Raw genomic sequence first — 17,865 nt, 5'->3', positions numbered from 1 at the left:
ATGTCCTCCACAGTCTGGGGGAATAACTTGGCACAGGAATCCAGACGGGCATCCCCTGATCTCACTCTCCAGGGCCCACAACTCCAGGCTCTCCCCACACTGCTCCAGTCCACTCTGCCCCCCCTCCGCTGGAGCCCAAGGTGAGTGGCTGCCCATGAGACGTTGTGCGTTGGCTCTTAAAGAGGGGGCCTGCATTTCCGGCCGTCTCTCCCTGGCAGACAGGAACCCGGCTGCTTTTCCCAGCCAGGTGTTATGTGGGCACCTGTCTCAGGTCTGGTGCTCTGGGCTGGGAAGCCCAGCCTGGGGTTTAGGCCCCAGAGTTCAGTGGGAACCCCCACAGCTGAGATCTCCTCCAGACCTTCAGCTGCTGCCTGTGGGAGCCCTGCCAGCCCTCTGGCGCCTCCACACTTCCTACCAGTCTGTGTGGTCTCCCCTTTTCCTCCTTGGTTATGAGGGTGCTCTCCAGCTCGTCTTCAGTTGTTTTTCAGGCTGTTTTTTCTATGTTTCAGTTGTAATTCCAGATGGGTCCCGGGAGAGTGTCAGCATTGCTCCCACTCAGTCCACTACCATTTGGAAATCCTCTGTATAATCTGTAAGCTTAGAACATCCATATATTTTCAGCAATTAATAGTATTTACTCACTTCTTCATAGGTGTGCTCTGTCACAAGATAAAATTCAAGTGTAATGGGGAGAAAAAAGATACCAGTTTTCCATGTAAGATGGATCATTTCAGAAAAAAGCCCCCTTTAGCCTGATGAGCTCTCTAACGTCCATAGTTATGGAAGGAAGTTTTCAGAATTGGATTCTTCTTCATAATAGAGAGGGGGAAGGATCTTTAAAAAATTTTTTGGAGTCATTTTAGATGTATAGAAGTCTTGAGAAGATAGTACAGAGAGTTCCCATGTCCCATTTGCAGCCTCCCCTACTGTTAACATCAGACACAACCATGGTATGTTGATCAGAATGAAGACGTTAACATAAGTGTGCTGCTATTAAGTAAACAGATTTCCCCAGTTTCCAACTAATATCCTTCTGTTGTGGCTGTTCCGGGGCCCACATTTCTTTTAACCATCAGGTTTAAGTCTCCCCCAAGTTGTGAGGGTTCTGTCTCTCCTTGCTGGTCGCAGTTTTGGAAGCGTACTTTGTCTTTCAATGTGGGTCTGTGGGGTGTTTGCTCATGATCAGACTGGGGTTGTGGATTTTTTGCATCATAGCTGGGGTTACAATGTGATATCAACATGAATTATTGCTGCTGATATTAGGCTTGATCACCAGGTGAAGGTGGTGCCGGCTGGTAAAGTTCGCCGGGGCCCTTTTCCTGCTGTGTTGGTTAGAAGTGGACTCACTAAGTCCATCCCCCTGGACTTGATGGAATCACGCTCCACTTCCACAAGGGAGGCATAGCAAAGACTTTGTGGATCTATGTTAAAATCATGAGACTAATTAATAAATACTCGGGAGAGAAAGTTGCAGGCTAGGGAAATAGCCTGTTTCTCCTTAAAGTTCTGCTCACTAATTTTATCATTTACCACTGAATCTTGCCTATAGCGATTATTACTATAGTATTCTGCTGACGATTTTCAATTTCTCTCATCCTTTCGTCATTTATTATTTGTAATCCTTTATTATGGAGGATGTGTCCATTTTCTCCATAATTTATCAGTTCAGTAATTTATATGAGAATAGACTTATGGATATTTATTTTATTCTTTGGGTTATAATCCAATACTAATTTCATTCATTCTTTCATTCATTCATTTAAATTGTTCCAATGTTGGCCATTGGGTGCGCTTTTTAATGGGTTCCTGTGTCCTTGACGTATTTTTTTACATGCTTCCATCCTTTTTTTTGGGGGGGGGGCACCATTTTCTTAATTTTTGTGATTATGACATGTCCCAGGCTCCTCTTGTATTTCCCCTGAGCAACCATAAAATTAGTCATTTTTCCAAGAGCCTTTCCTTTTATTGTAAATATGCTATACCTTATGTTATATGATACGGGAATAGGAGAGTGTGTTTTAATGAAAGTGCTTAGAGCATTTCTTGGCCCTTAAGTTCTTGATAAATATTCCTTTCTTTCACCACTGTCCTCATACAGCTCTTACACCAAGTAAAAATGACAATGACAATGAAAGAAGGAAGGAAGGAAGGAATATTAAGCTACTTAGATTTGTCAGCGTGACTCCCAAAAAGGATGTCCTTTCAGATAGGGTCGGACGAGTAATATTTATTTGGCTAGATTTATGGGCAAGGGGATTTTAGGGGGGGGGGAAAGGAGTGGAACCAGTGAAGTATATGCCAAATTTAGGGAAACAATATATTTTACCATTTGGGGTTTAATTCAGTATAGAAGTAGTTGAAAAAAACTAATTAGAAAAACTAGGCCTTAACAATAAAGGTCCAGCTAAAATATTTATGATGTGAGAAAGAGGTTATCAGAAAGTCGAGGTCCAGTGACTTTTGGCTTGGAGCATATTTAGGTGACAGCCACTAACTATAGAAAACTAATACAAAGGCCGATCGCAGGCTTTTCATACCGAAGTTCAGGAATAAAGATTGGTTTTCCATACCAGGGATCGACAATCGCGATACGCAGGAGAGAGGATTTGACATTACACGAAGAAGGACCGAGGGGATATGTTTCCGTGCCTTTCCTCAGTAGCCTGTGCTACGGAGAATCAGATTAGCCTGAGGAGATGTTGGCAGTAACAGGCAACTAGAACATGCAAGGAGCTAAGATAAAAGGGAGGGCTCAAAGCAGGTCTCCTGGGTGCAGACCCGGTGGTGCTGGATCCTGGCTTCCCCGCTGGCCTTCTGGGGGGGGTGTGGAAAAGCAGCCGCGTGCATCTGGGACTCACTGTGGAGGCTGTGGGAGACGCGCATGATGCGGCTGGTGGTGTCAGAGCAAAGCTGCGATGTCTGCGCCAGGGCAGTCCTCTGATGACAGCGTCCTGGAGCTGACGGAGGGACGCGTGGGTAGAGAAATGCAAATGAAAACAAGATGTGTAGGGGTACAGATGATATATCATGGAACTGTGCACTTGAAACCTATGTAATTTTATTCACCGTTGTCACCCCAATACATTGCATTAAAATTTTTTTTAAAAAAAAGCTCGGCCAGTGTGGCTCAGGGTGCTCAGTGTCGCCCTATGAACCAGGGTCTCTTGGTGTGATTCCCGGTCAGGACACTTGGCCCCTGTTGCGGGCTCGATCCCCAGCATGGGGCGTGCGGATCGATGACTCTCATCATTGATGCTTCTGTCTCTCTCTCCCGCCCGCTTCCTCTCCCTGAAATCAGTAAAATATATTAAAATAAAATAAAAATAAGTAAAAAGGGCGAGCCCACTTCAGTAGAAGGCGTATTGTGTTTTCTTTCCTGCTCTAATTTTGGTGGCGTATACATCCTGTTGCAAAATAGAAGGTCATCACTCATGGCATGGGCCCTGGATGACAGGACAAGCTAGTTCATGTTTTTGAAGACGATTTTCAGTGGCAGAGGTGTTTTAAAATAGCAAGGAAGGAGTTCACACATGCATAGCATATGTTGGGGACAAACCCTGTTGGAAGCCTGTTCAGGTGACAGGTCTTCCTGGCCTCTTCATTCCAATTGCTCAGACTCCTTCCCGACTGTTGAAAGTTTCCTGAAGTCCCCGGGGTGTTTTGCTAATTTTGAAGGGGTTTTGACTCTTACCTTCATCTCTGCCACAAACTTCTCCTCTGGGGTAAGGCAGCTGAGCCTCAGTACTTCATCCACAGGCTTCCTTGCTTCTCATGGGCCGAGCGGGAAGCCGCAGCCGGTTCCTTTCCCTGTGGTCACAGAGCTTGCCTGCGAGAGGGAGAAGGCACCTCCAAACGCCCGGGACTTAAAGAGTGTCCCCTTTATAGGACGCTGGGACCTCCCTAGTGCATGCATCCTCTGCAGAGTCAGAGTAGTTGCCCTTTGGAAGAGTCCAGTGCAAAGGAAGCCAACAACTATAAAAGATCCTTATATGCAAAATAACTTTATAAGCAATTTTTATATGAAACAAGTGACTGTGAGTCAATAAGAGAATAAAATAATTGCCCAGGAAAAATAAGGCGTCTACACATTCGGTGTGAGAGAGGCAGGTGGTTGGGGGAGCTACGCAGAGTGTGGGGCCATCAACTCAAAGGAGAGAGAGATTGCAGGGGTGATGCCCCAAACTCCATTGCCCAGTCACTCGGCCGCTAGAAATGCTCTGGTCATCGTGTCCCAGAGATGTTACAGACCCGACGTTCACTGGTTTCCAAAGGCCACCACACTCGTTACGAGGCCAAATAAAAGATTTCGACCGTTTACCTTAATACTGAGGGGCTGCCGTTTATGAAGCCGTAATGGCTTTAAAGTGAACGTGGGGTGGGTTTGAGAATGCTAAAAGCACATAGCCCTGTTTTACTGTAAAAATATACGTGTATATAATTGTTATATTAGTTTGTGGTATACATGCATATTGCATTACAGCATCATATTATAAAACTGTATATATAATGTCGTTCTATGTGGTAATATATTGTTCAGGCAGGTTTCCTAACTTTTTAAGTACAGCATCGTTTGGGCGTATTTTCAAAGCGGAGTGAGATATAATTTGATCAAATTCGATTTGGAGATGTCACCACTGTTACAGTATTTGCTGTTCTGGTCATTGTTCTGTTTTGCTTCTGTTAAGGGGAGCTGAACCCCTTTTTATGCTTAGAAAATTCTTACGAATGGGTCTCAGAAGTCAAAATGCCATAGAGGCCTGAAAGGACACATCTGTCTGCTCCCGGCCTCTCCTGCGAGTGATTATAAAAGTTCTATGGTTTGTGTGCAAATTATCCTAATTTTTTGATGGGAAAATCGAGGGCATAAGCAGGTGACCTCAGCTCAGGGGATCTTAAGCATCACCCTGTGGGCCAGTGACTTGGCCAGGGACAAAACTAGGAGGGGACCCTTGGGTGCTGGCAGTTCACGGTGGGCTCTGATGTCCCAGGGTCCGCGGTGGCACAGGCTGAGGCCGTGATGCTGAGAGATGGCACCGAGAGCATCTTCCTTAGACAGTTACCTGGAGTGGTTTTTCTGACTCTGCCTCTGGCCGTCTAGGCTTTCACTGTTTCTTCTGGTTTCCTGAGCTGTATTTTAAGCCATCTAGCATGTTCCGTAAACCCGTACAGTGCGTCTCAGGACATTCCTTCTCTGGCCCAGTCCTCCAGGGTTCGTTTCAGTGGCTTTCAGCCCCAACCTTGGACGAGTACAGTAGACGAGCCATAGCTGGGGACGGTGGCTTTACATTTTCATTTTTGGAATGAAATTGAATGTGTGGGGAAGACTGATGCTCAAAAATTGTTTTTGTTATACGCTCTATTTATAAGTGAGTTGTAATGTTAAAGAGGGAAAAAAAAGATTTTAAATTGTTTCCTGAAGCAGACTATGAAGCCGTAAAAAATAATCATAATAATCATAATACAACTCTACCGCTGCTAAAGCAGAGAACGCAAGACAATGGAAAGAAAAGACTGCTCCAGAGAGAAGCTGACAGAATTGATACGAAAAGATATAAAATCTGGCTTTAAATCGCATGTGTGACAAGAAAGGTGAGTGGGAAAAATAAAAGACAGCTTTGTTTACGCACGAGCCCCGTCTGCAGGCTCCCAGCACATGGCCACCTGCCTGCACACACTCTTGAAGGAGGGCTCCGCGTGGCCGGGGCGATTTTTCTCGTTGAGTGAGCAGTTATCTTCCATAGAGGAGCTTTTCACATACTCGAACAAGGGGTAAGGTGATAGCTGTTTGGATGTCTAAGCAGAATGGGAAGATCTGAGCTGATGCAGATAGTGTTGCATGAAAGAGGGGACTGGGGGGGGGGAGGGAGGAAGGGAAGGGCCCCAAAGCAAAGCCATGAGGGGTTCTCAGAGGGGAGCGCTTAGTACTGTTTAATGTAACACCCCCTCCGTTTCCTCATCAGATAAACATTTGATGTTTGAGGTAATGCTAAATAAAGCGTGGAAACTTTTTAGAAACTTTATTGTTGAAAGTATTCCAGATGTCCCCTTTTTTACCCCGTTGGACCTCTCCGCCCGACCCCCTCCGCTCCCCAGGCCTCCCCTGCACTATCGTCTGTGTCCTTGGGTCATGCATATGTGCATGTAAGTTCACTGGTTCATCTCTTCCCGTCCTAGCCCCCCCTTCCCTCTGAGATCCTTCAGTCTGTTGCATGTTTCTATGTCTCTGCATCTATTTTGTTCGTCAGTTTATTTTGTTCATTAGATTCCACATATGAGTGACATCATGTGATGTTTGTTTTTCTCTGCCTGGCTTATTTGGCTCAGCATGATACTCCCCAGGTCCATCCATGCTGTTGCAAAAGGCGGGGGCTCCTTTTTTACAGCTGCATAGTATTCCACGGTATAAATGTCCCACAGGTTTTTAATCCACTCGCCTACTGACGGGCACTTGGGCTGTTTCCAGATCTGAGCTACTGTAAATCATGCTGCAGTGGGTAACCATGGGGTAAAGCTGTGTTACCCAAAAGGTGGAGAGAGAGGTAACCCGTTAGAGGCCAGTTACACCTGAGCCGCGGATTATTTTCATTTTTACACAATCTTCTCACTGTGGATTGGAATAACTCCAGTTGCTACCTGAATGAGAGCTTTAAATCCTAGATCCTATAGAAAAACATACCAAATGCCATGGGTGTATAGAGCCTCTCAGACGGATATTCCATAGACTATCACAATAAAAAGGCTATTGTACAAGGAGTCCTAGGCAGTGGGGTTTATTTATTTGATTAAGGAGCGCGTGTCAGGATCTGGGAATAGCGACATGAGGCAGCTACAGCCCTTGTCTTCGTGGAGATGGCTGAAGCAAAAGAAATTCGTTTCTAAAGATGTCGTGGTCATAAATTCACTTGATAGCACTGCCATGAAAAGCACCTCGTTGTTTCTTTCTTCTGCTCTGTCTTGTTCAGAGCCCCAGCTACACAACAGTAAGGCATTCGCCCCGAATCCAGTCTCGGAGAACTTCTAACTCTGCCTCGTGTTGACTAAATAGCCAGAAAGCTTAAACAGCGCCCAGGAAATAGGAGAGACCTGACCTGTCGTCCCCGGTGCTCACAGGGACGAAGGTGAAGCGCCCTGGTTACCTTGGCTTTTTCTGCTACAAGGCGGTGGTGCTGAGTCTCATCTTCTGCCCTTTCCTGCAGCCCCGGTCCTGCAGGAAGCACCTCTCGTCTCGTGACCTCGGGGCTTCGTGTGATCTCTCAAGGTCATCCTGTCATCAGTCATCCCACCAGCTGGAGGCGCCATGGGTCGGTCAGATAGACCTTCCCCATGGATGGGGTTGGTGGTTTGACTGACTCTTTGGAAAAGGCAAAGTTGCTTTCTGGCACTCTCGGTTAGCAAGCTTTCCTGTAAGTATGTAATAATTAAGACAGTAGACACTCTAGAAACACTTCCAAGGTTTCAGATCTGTGTTTCTATTCTGGATCCATCTATGCATCTATCTACCTACCTGCCTGCCTCCTACTTCACGATCTTCCGCTGCAGTCCCGTGGGAAAGATTGTCCTTGTCATTACGGAAAGAGAATCTTGGCTACTCTTCCACAACATACCAACATTAATTTGAAAGGGCTGAACACACCGAACGTGAAAACCAAGTCGGCCTACCCTTTCTGGAAGGAAACATGGGGTCGTAGCTCCATGACTTTGGGCATGCAGAGTTTTATCTAATAGGAGACAGAAAGCACGGCCTAGGAAATTAAAGTTTGATGAGTTGTACTTGCTCAAGGTTGAGTAATTTGTTTTTTAATTATTATTAAGGCAGCGTTGAGAGAAAGAAGGAACCATGGAGTACTGCTCTAGAGGCTACATAGAGAATTCCTGTAAACTTTGTACAAAGACCTGGGTAAATCTTACCATTATGAAATCACATAGGATAAATGTTGATAACATCTCCAGGATCTCTAGGGGTGAACCTTTACATTTCTAGTTATTGATCATTATTTTTTTCCATTTTTTTTCCCCCCACCATGAACAGAATTTAAAGAAAAACCACAAAAATAACCCCTGGGCCCTGTCCGGCTGGGTAGGCGGGCCCCTCTCTCTCAGGCTGGATGCCCTCCCCCGACAGTCTCTCCTCGCGAGCTCTCCTGCTTCCCACTGTCTGCACCCATTTCTCCACCCCCATGTCCACCGTAGCTCCCCAGTAAAGGCAGTTTGCTTTTTAAGTCTGAACCCCACGGGGTACCCACAGGTAGAGAGCAAGAAAGAGACGGGCCACTTAGTTATTTTCTTGGAATAGAATTATCAGGGGAAAGAGTTCAGATTCTTTCAAGATGGAACAGAAGACGAATAGTGTACCGTAGCACGCACTTTATTGGTTAGTGGAAAGATTCACCAGGAGATAGTTGAACACCCACCTGCGTTTTGGGGTGAAGCTCAGCTGAAATAGCGCTGGGCAAGTGTGGAAGCCTACCAGGCGGTGAGAGAATGGAGCTGTTTAAAGCTGTCGTGTGTACCTGGTGTTCAAAGCCTTCTGCGTGTGGTGGGGACTCTTCATAGCAGCCGGCAAGAGTGTCAGACGGGACGGGAGCGTGAGTGTGGAAAGGGGTCACTGTCCCACAGAAAGGGGAAGGGCAGTGCCACGTGGGTGAGCACTAACTGACGCATGCCAAGAAGGGAGACCCCCCTGGACCGTTTATAAATTTGAAATTTTTTCCCAAAGTATCGTCAATTTTGTTTTGGGGAAGTAATCCTGTAGTGTTTTAAATAATGCATCGTTGGAGAAAAGCGTAGTGTCAATTATATCTCAATTTAGAGAAAGAAAGGAAAACATGGTACAATAAAACTGTATTTTTCTCTCGAGGTCTTTTTGTCGGGATTAAGTACTAGGGAGAGGAAAATTACTCTTCAAGTCACAACTGAAAGGACGTAAAATTTAAACAACTCCTTAAACAAATGGAAACATAATTAATTCCGACTAACCCCGCGCGCACACTCCGGGGCTTGCGGTAGCCGGTTCTGGTCGTTTCCGTCGGTGGCCCGTGTGTGGCCCATCAGGTCCACGTCGGAAGGGGGAGAGGCAACCGGGCTGGCCGACCACAGTGACAGCTCCGTGTCACTGCCGACCTTCCTCGGGAGGGTGCACCCTGCCTCTCATATCTGTCCCCCCTTTCAGTGTGCAAGGCCGTTGTCTTCTCTGGGGCTTTCATTTCACCTCTACTTCCAGTCTTATGGGGGACCTTTGTCACTAGTCTGCCTGTTACCCGCCGCACCTGCCACGTTGTCCCTTAGCGGTCATCTCTGAATTATAAATGTAATCCTGTTACTCTCCTGCCCCCTTGCCTACGGTATAAACTCCTCAGTCCTTTTAATTCCGTGCAAGGCAAGAACCTCCACGTTCATGCCTCGCGGAGTCGCACCCCTAACCCCTTAACACGGTGCCTGGCACATGGTAGACTCTCAGCGGGTAAATATGTTTGGGGTAAAATGAGTCGGTGTGGGAGCGAGTGACCCACCCACACCCACGCACACACACACCAAGCGATGGCCTGGTCTCCAAACAGAGGTGAATTTTGCATGGCGTTGGCAATCGCTTAAAAGGGTTTTTAACTTCGACTCTTTTAATTAGAGAATTAGAATTTCTAGATTATGATCATAATTCTCCCGATTAGCCCGTTTCATTGTACTAGTTGCTCTGGTGATCGTTAATAATAGTTACATTAATACTTACAGTGCAGAAGGAAGATGATTTTAGGACAGTTTTTCATATTTCAAAAATATGTTGTTGTAGAGTCAGTTTTTGCACGAAATCCACTATTCGGTCATTAGAACACATTCCCTGAAACAGAATTCCAGGGCCAAAGTTTATATATAACATTTGTAGCTGTAGGATGTATTCTCTAAAATGGCTGTGTCAAAACACATCAGTTCAGACCCAGATTTTGAATGTTGTAGCCAAATTACTATATTTACTGGTCATAAAAAAAAAGTGCATTGTTTCACACATGGTACAAATTTAACTTTGTTAGCTTAAAAACCATGAAGGCTTCATTATCAAAAAAGAGAGATTCATTCATTCAACAAACGTTGCTCGAACACCTAGTATGTACAAGACACCGTCCTGGGTAAGTAAATAAATAAATAGAGATCTAGGGACTACAGTTTAATGGAGAAGATGGTTATGTAAACAATCAAAATGCATAAATTAATTGAATTCAAATAAAATCACTTGTTCTTTAAAAATATTTTGGTGCACGCCAGGATTATTCTTTCATGGCACTTACTGAATAATTCTTTCTCGGAATGTGTTACCTTGTGATTTGCTTTTTAAATAATTCACTAGAATCACAGGTTCCCAAAAAGAGTCTACCACCTTTTCTTACAAGATATTTTAAGCCACGTTAGTCATCGTGACCAAATTAATTGCCAAACTTCAGTCCTGAAACCAAGCATTTTGTATTTTATTTATATTTTAGTTTCTTTTTACATCTCAGCAGTGTCAAATGGCCTCCTATGGTTTCAAATATTGTGTACAAAACACCGTAAGATTATCATTTTCTGTATCTAATATTAGCAAGACAGTTAAAAATAATTTCACATGATTAAAATAACTTTAACATTTTCTGTCATATTCTAAGTCTTAATCTAAATTCAATTAACCCCTTAGTTTCAAAGGGCCCAATAAAGAGTGAGACATAATGAAACGTTTTTAATAAGCTTTTAATTTTTAATAAAATATGTGCTTTTTATTCAATCAGATATTAAAGAAGAATTTATGAGAACAGAAAAAGAAACATACTTCATGAGTGTTAAGTTGAAAATTGTTCGGTTTTAGGTTTTATTTTTTGTGGCATATTTTGTTTGATTATATCCTTCAAGAAGAAATATTAAATAAGATATGCCCATTAGTTATTATAATTTATAAATTTTATTCTATAGTTTAAATATTTTAACATCTTTTTTCTCCTACAAATTTTGATCTTATTTCTTGCTATTTTTGTAAGTTAATATATTACATTTATTCAGGTTCTATGCTCATCTTTATTTCAGATAAATTATTGTGACAATTGGGTTAAAACCAAAAAAATGTGTTTCCGTTTTTAAAAACTGTCTTATTTTAAAAAAGTGTTTTACATGAGAAAAAAGAAGAACGTTTTCAAAAAAGGTATACTGCAGGTTTTCACTCTCCCAGTGAAAATACATGAAACTTGATGAGTCATCCCGGAAAACAAAGTTCCTGTAATTTTGCAAATCTAATTTTTTCTTTTGTCCAAGTGGCTAAATAAATTTCAAAAAATAATATCCCGCTGTGAGCGATGACCTGGGAGTTAACCAGCCCTGCTACTTACCTTGCAAGTAGCAGTAGGAGAACAGCTCTTCAGGACGGCTGAAAATGTCACGTCTTTTAAGCCAGCAGTTTCACTGCAGTATTAGGAATTAATCCTGGAGAAGTAATGGACCTTTACAAAAACGTGTGTGTGTGTGTGTGTATGAATGTGTGTGTGCACACACAAGCACACACACACGCACACGCGCATGCACACAGATGCCCACGTGGGCTGCTGTGTGCACTAAAAGCCAGAGGCATTGGGTTGGAGAGTACACGGGAACCAAGACAGGGGTCGCAGAAGGTCCTCCAGGCAGCTCAGCGTGCAAGAGCAGAGCAGGGAAACTGGCAGCTAGAAGGGGCCACAGCGCCCGAGGAACCTTATTTGTACAAGATCTGAACCTGTGCAGACATGAAGGCGAAAGAACAGAGGCGAAAAGTAGAGAAGAGGAGGGGAAGTGCTGGGGGAAGCCCCGGAGGCCCGAGGCCAAGCACGTGCAGTGGGGGGAGTCCCTCGGCCTCAGGGGGGTGTGAGTGTGCCTGGGAGCAGAGGGGAAGCACTGGGACACGCAGGGCTGAGCCAGGGCCAAAGCCACACAAGGTCTTCTGGCACGTGGATTTATAATAACAAGTGCCACACGCGCAGAATACTTCAGAACTCACCGCTTTTGTATTACGGAGACTCGCGCTATCCTAAGGTGGCCTAACAAGAAAATGTTTGTTCACGGTCACACCTGAGCCAAGTAGGGGACGAGAGGAGAAGTCCTGTATAACCTGGAGTAGGAATCGGTGTCTGTTTTTCTGGAAAGGGCCAGATATTAAATATTTTAGACTTTGCAAGTTATATAACTGGTGTCAGAACCACTTAACTTTTAAACATTTTTTAGTATGTTTTTATTGATTTCAGAGGGGAAGGGAGAGGGGGAGAGAGAGAGAAACGTGAATGATGAGAGTCATTGATCGGCTGCCTCCTGCACGCCCCCCACTGGGGATCGAGCCTGTAACCCAGGCATGTGCCCTGACGGGGAATCGAACCGTGATCCCCTGGATCCTAGGTAGATGTTCAACCGCTGACCACACAGGCCAGGCTGTTGTAGGTTTTAAATGAAATAATAATATATGTTATGTGCCTACCCACAGTGCCTGACATATAGTATATACTCCACAAGTGTCAAATAATACTAATGTTTCAAAGGTCCATTAAAATTGTCACCTGATTCTGACACGTAGCACCTGAAAAGACAAAGTCAAGTTATTCCAAGGACAGGGCTGCTGGTGTCACCCACGGGCACTCATAAACCTTCCTGGGAGCCTCCCGTGGCGGCTCTGCAAATGGTGTAAGAAATGGGCATTGACAAGTGCCAGCGAGGCCAGGGACTCCGAAGATGAGCTCTCGGATGAGCATCGGGAGACCTTTCATTCTTGCGCGAGCTGGAAGCCGCCGTCGGAGAGTAAACGGCAGGGATCTGTCTGCGTCTAGGGGGACACACACACGGAGAGGCCGGAGAGACGGCCTGGGCCGAGGCCCTTCGGTGGCACCGCAGGGGTGCTCCTGAGCTCCGGGGGGCCGGCTGCCCTCGTTCCATCAGCGTGCAGTTTGTTCGCCAGGCCAGGCACCGCGGGGCTGTAATGCGATCCAGCCCATTAAAGTCCTCAGGCCACGCAGGAGGGCAGGGAAAGCGCCCGCCAGTTTCCCACGGATGGCAAGGGTTCGATGAGGGAGAAAGGTGCTCTGCGGGGCGGTGTAGCCCCACTCATTTCCCTGCTCCTGTAGAGGAAACCCCTTCGGCCGGGTGTGACTCATCGGAAGGGAGGGACAGAGCTCCCTGCCGGGTCAACCGGCATTTGAAGCAGAACGTGGGCTTTTTCTCTTTTCTTCTTTTTTAAAAATCGGATTGTTTTCCCGTGATGGCGGCCCCCTGAAACCCGTGGGCGTGAACTCGGATGCGGCCTGGGCCTGCGCTGCAAACAGGGCCTGTCCCCGGAACGCCTGTTCCCCGCCACGGCGCTGGCGCGGGCTTTGGCATTGCGTGAGCCGTTCGCCTCTAATTGGGAAGCCCGGCTCCCGCGCGGGCTGGTTTCTGGCGCAGCGTGGAGGCCGCGTGTGCTGCACCGCAGAGGTGGGGCAGACGCCGGGCGCAGCTGCCCACTGGGTGCCAGCTCAGTGTCCGGCTTTCCACGGGGTCCTTCTGGTATGCTCATAATCGTCTTCTTGAACACTTGTGACACTTATAGTTTACAAGGGTGTAGCTTTATGTTTCAATTATAGATTTAAAAAAATAATGCTAAAGATAGTGACTTAGCAAGGTCACCGTGGCCACACGCTGACCGCATGAGGGTTCAGACTCAGCAAATACCAGGTTAGTTTGGTTTTTTTAAATCGTATCTGTTGCCCTGGCTGGTGTGGTTCGGTTGGTTCAGCATCGTCCCCATGCACCAAGAGGCCACCGGTTCCATCCCTGGTCGGGGCACATGCCCCGGTTGTGGGCTCGATCCGCAGTAGGGAGGCAGCCGATGGGTGTTTCTCTCTCATTGATGTTTCCCTCTCTCTTTCTCTCCCTCTCTCTCTCTATAAAATATATATAAAAAATAGTATCTGTTTATTTTTGAATCCAGAATGACAGATTATTCCCTACTTGAAAATAGAAGGCTGCGGGTATATAAAAGGCTATACGAAGTGAGGACAGGTAAAATATGTTTTGCAGGGAGTTTGCTTCAGTGTATGTTTCTGTAACAGCTATTTCTAAAGCTGAACGTCAAGGCAAACTCATCTGTGTGAATGCACCTGCACACAGGCACACTTTTAAAGTAAAATACCTAAAAAAAAATGCTGTTTCTAAGTCCTTTCTTCTAGGGGGTGCAAAAGATCCTACAGCTTTCCAGATGCTCTTATATCCATGAAGTACCTGGAGACATTGAGCCGAATTCTCCCATTCAGCTCCCGGGTCTCCTCCCTGACACATTGTCTGTGGATGAGACAAGGGAATCGCTTAAGATCCTAAACATGGGTTGATAGGAGCTCTGTATCCTTTTACCTAAGGACACCCATTTGCAACCACAAAACTACAGTGGGGGCCCACAGAGAGGCTATGCAGTACTAATCCAAGACGCTTATTTACAGAACCAGAGGTTCTGTGTTTTCCGTTTTTACCTACTTCAGTAACCCATATTTCCTGAATTGCTCTCAGAGCGAAAGTACTCAACTGGAGACAGGTTTGTCCCCGGGGAATACGTGACAATATCTGGAAATATTTTTTGTTTGTCAGAAGAGGTGTGGGGGGGTGCTATTAGCATCTGGTGGGTCAAGGCCATGGATGCTACTAAATATCCTATAACGCACAAGACAGATCCCCACAACCAAGAGCCCTTCTGCACAAATGTCCCTTGGACACCAGTGAGATGGGGACACACAGGCCAACCACATTTCTGGGAACAAATATATTTTATCAGAATGTCATGTTATTAATTTACAGCGATAACGAGACCTGTCAAGAGGACCAAGATACTGATATTTACTGATGAAAATATTTCCAGCCTTAGAAAACTGCATGGGAAGCCCCATTGGAATCAGAAATATATTTGCTAAGCAAAGTATCAGCTCTAAAGGAGACAGTTAGATAATCCTTATAGAACCCATCCCACAACAGGCACTTCTTGAGTTTATGTTGGCTTATCCTTACAGAAAACTGCCTCTTGTTTCCTAAAGTTTCCTCATTTTTGCCAAGAAATAGGAGTAAAAAAATCGCAATATAAAATTATGGGCGCCTTCGCAGGAAACAAGTGCAGGGTGTTAGGGGAGTACTTCAGAGGACTCTCTTGGTCCAGCTGGAAATTTCACGGAAAGTTTCCTGGATGAAAGCATTAAATTGTTTCTAGCATGTTTTAAAAGTTAGGTAGGGCCCAGCTTGTGTGGCTCAGTGGTTGAGCGTTGATTTATGAAGCAGGAGGTCATGGTTCGATTCCCGGGCAGTGCACATGCCCAGTCGGGGGGCATGCAGGAGGCAGCCGATCAATTGCTCTCTCATCACTGATGTTTCTCTCCCTCTCTCCCTCTCCCTTCCTCTCTCTGGAATCAATAAAGACATATTTAAAAAATATATAAATAAAAGGTAGGCACTTTTTAACTGACTAATAAGAGATGGAAGGACAGGAAAAGAAGACAGGAAGATCCTGAAGCAGATGCAGGCCTTTGGCTGGTCATTTTACCATCTAAGGGCACCCGGCTGTGACCGCTTGGGGGAGACAGAGGAGCCAGGGGCACTGAATAGTGTTGTGAGCAGGTTAGAAAACTCTTATCTGGGATGTGACTATAGTTTCAGATGGGGGCAGTTCTCCTCCTCCGAGGTCATTTCAGCCTTACTCACTCAAGGTCTATTTGAAATGCTTTTATTAGGTGCCCCTTCTCAGATGGCTGATGCAATTTACTGCATTTCTTTGCTGATTTTTTTCTGATGAAGCATGCATTTGAAAGTCTGGATGTCTTAAAAGATAGAGAGACAAGGCTCTTCATTCCTTTTCTCTGGAATCTGGATTAATACTCTCTATTTGACGTCAGTATAAATACCACTTATTAAATTTGGTGTAAAAAAAGATTAAAAATTTTTTTTAAATAATCTAATGAAACAGAGATAACCTCATTTTTAATCCCACCAATTAAAAACAGACTCTGGCTTCTGTTTAATTCCTTTGTCCATAAATGTATTATGTTCCTAATCTGCACCAATTACTGTGCTAGCCCCTTAGCAGGAAGAGATGGCTATGTGGGCATCTCTACCCACCCATAAATTATAATTTGGTGCGTTGCGAAGGTATCCTTTTGCCTGACAGCATTAGCAAAAAGCAGAAAATAGTGATTGATTAACCTTATTTTGTGGTGATGCAGAAATCTAATAAGCTGGGAACGCGGAGTGAAATGAAGATGTGGAAATGGATGTCATCAATATTTCTGGTTGGTGCTCACTTGCGCTGCGGTGCTGAGAACAACCGTGGGCATGGGAAGGGCTGGACGGATGTCACCCTGCCCCTGTGCGGCCTGAACACAGGCTTGGGCCCCGTGCCCGGGGTGGACACCCCGAAGCTGTGGCTTCATGTGTGCGATGGTGAAAGGTAGGAAGGCGTAAATAACTCCCCAGCTCTCATCCTCGGAGGCTCTCCCGGGGCCCGCGAGGAAAGGAGCACAGGATGCTCGAGCCTGTGATTTCTCACGTCCCATAAACAATAATATTCTCAACCTGCCGAAGAATATTGTGAAATAGACGGAAACCTCTTGAGAAACCCCCTTGTCGCTGTGTTTTGAAAGCGGTAGTAAATCACTCTTCGCACTTGCTCTAAATAATGAGAACGGTTCCTTTTGTTGTTTTTCAAATATATGATAAAGATGGCTATAATATAAATTACAGCCCTGTACTGTGCCCTTCACGCAAACACCGCGTCCCGCTTCAACAAAGTTATGCACTAGTTTTCGAGAAGCCAGTGTGTAACAATATAAATATATAGAAGCTGATTAGGGGGAAATCGTTCATCATTGTCATAGGAATTTTTGTGTTTTCATAACAGAAATACATTTGGGAGGAAGGCACAGTACACATATCAGTAAAAACCATATCACTGACTCTCAAGCCCTGTTGATATGTTGGCATAATCACTTCAGTCTATTTTTAAAATTTTATATCTATAACTAATTTTATATTTTAATTATATCAAACTTTACGTTACATATTTTTCATGAATTCATTTTAGAAGTTGTCAAATGTCTTGTTTATATACTTATAGTTATTGATTGATAACATTTTAAAGATCCTGATGCGTAGTGGTTATTTTTTTAAAAATATATCTTTATTGATTTCAGAGAGAGGAAGGGAGAGGGAGAGAGAGAGATAGAAACATCAATGATGAGAGAGTCATTGATCGAGCCCGCAACCCGGGCATGTGTCCTGACCGGGAATCGAACCCTGATCGCCTGGATCCTAGGGCGACGCTCAACCGCTGAGCCACGCCTGGCTGAGCCATACTGTTTTTTTAAAACAATGTAAAATAATTTTGCTGAGTGTAATGTTTAAATTAGTATTCCCTTGAGAACCAGTCCAGTTGAAAATCTCTGGTACGTTAGCAGCTGTTATTTACTGTTTTATAGTTTATTATTTTTATGTCTTTTCCATGTGTAATAACTGTGAACAAATACTTTTTCTCATCGTTTGGGACAATAATGCTATTTAAATTTGTGAATCTCTAATAAAAACTTAATAATCCTACTGAAACATGGATATGAATAAGGGGCTACAAAGTTACTTGCTCGGAGATATTGATTATAGTATTTTATTAGTTGTGGTGAATTATAAACAACATACGTGTTCATCAATTAGAGATTGGCCAAATATATTTCGCAGTAATTTATTGTTAGAAAAAATGAATTAGATTTCTAAAAACTGGAAAATTAAAAGAAAAATATATAGAAAAACAAGAGAATAACATTTTTATAATAATACACAAACCTGGAGGAATATATACCAGCATGTTAACATGCAAGTCCCTGGGATGAGCTGGCT

At 44.5% G+C, this 17,865-nt stretch overlaps 1 protein-coding gene across 1 annotated transcript in view; it reads left to right on the top strand.

Annotated features, from left to right (window-relative positions):
* CNTNAP2 (contactin associated protein 2) overlaps positions 1–17,865 on the top strand; it is a 1,301,514-nt gene that overhangs the window by 94,704 nt on the left and 1,188,945 nt on the right. The gene's annotated exons all lie outside the window — the stretch shown is intronic.

The sequence above is a fragment of the Miniopterus natalensis genome, chromosome 10 (genome assembly GCF_054644295.1).
Source record: "Miniopterus natalensis isolate mMinNat1 chromosome 10, mMinNat1.hap1, whole genome shotgun sequence".
Lineage (NCBI taxonomy): Eukaryota > Metazoa > Chordata > Mammalia > Chiroptera > Miniopteridae > Miniopterus > Miniopterus natalensis.
The sequence above is the reverse complement of the archived record's forward strand: the minus strand, read 5'-3'. Positions and strand labels throughout refer to the sequence as shown.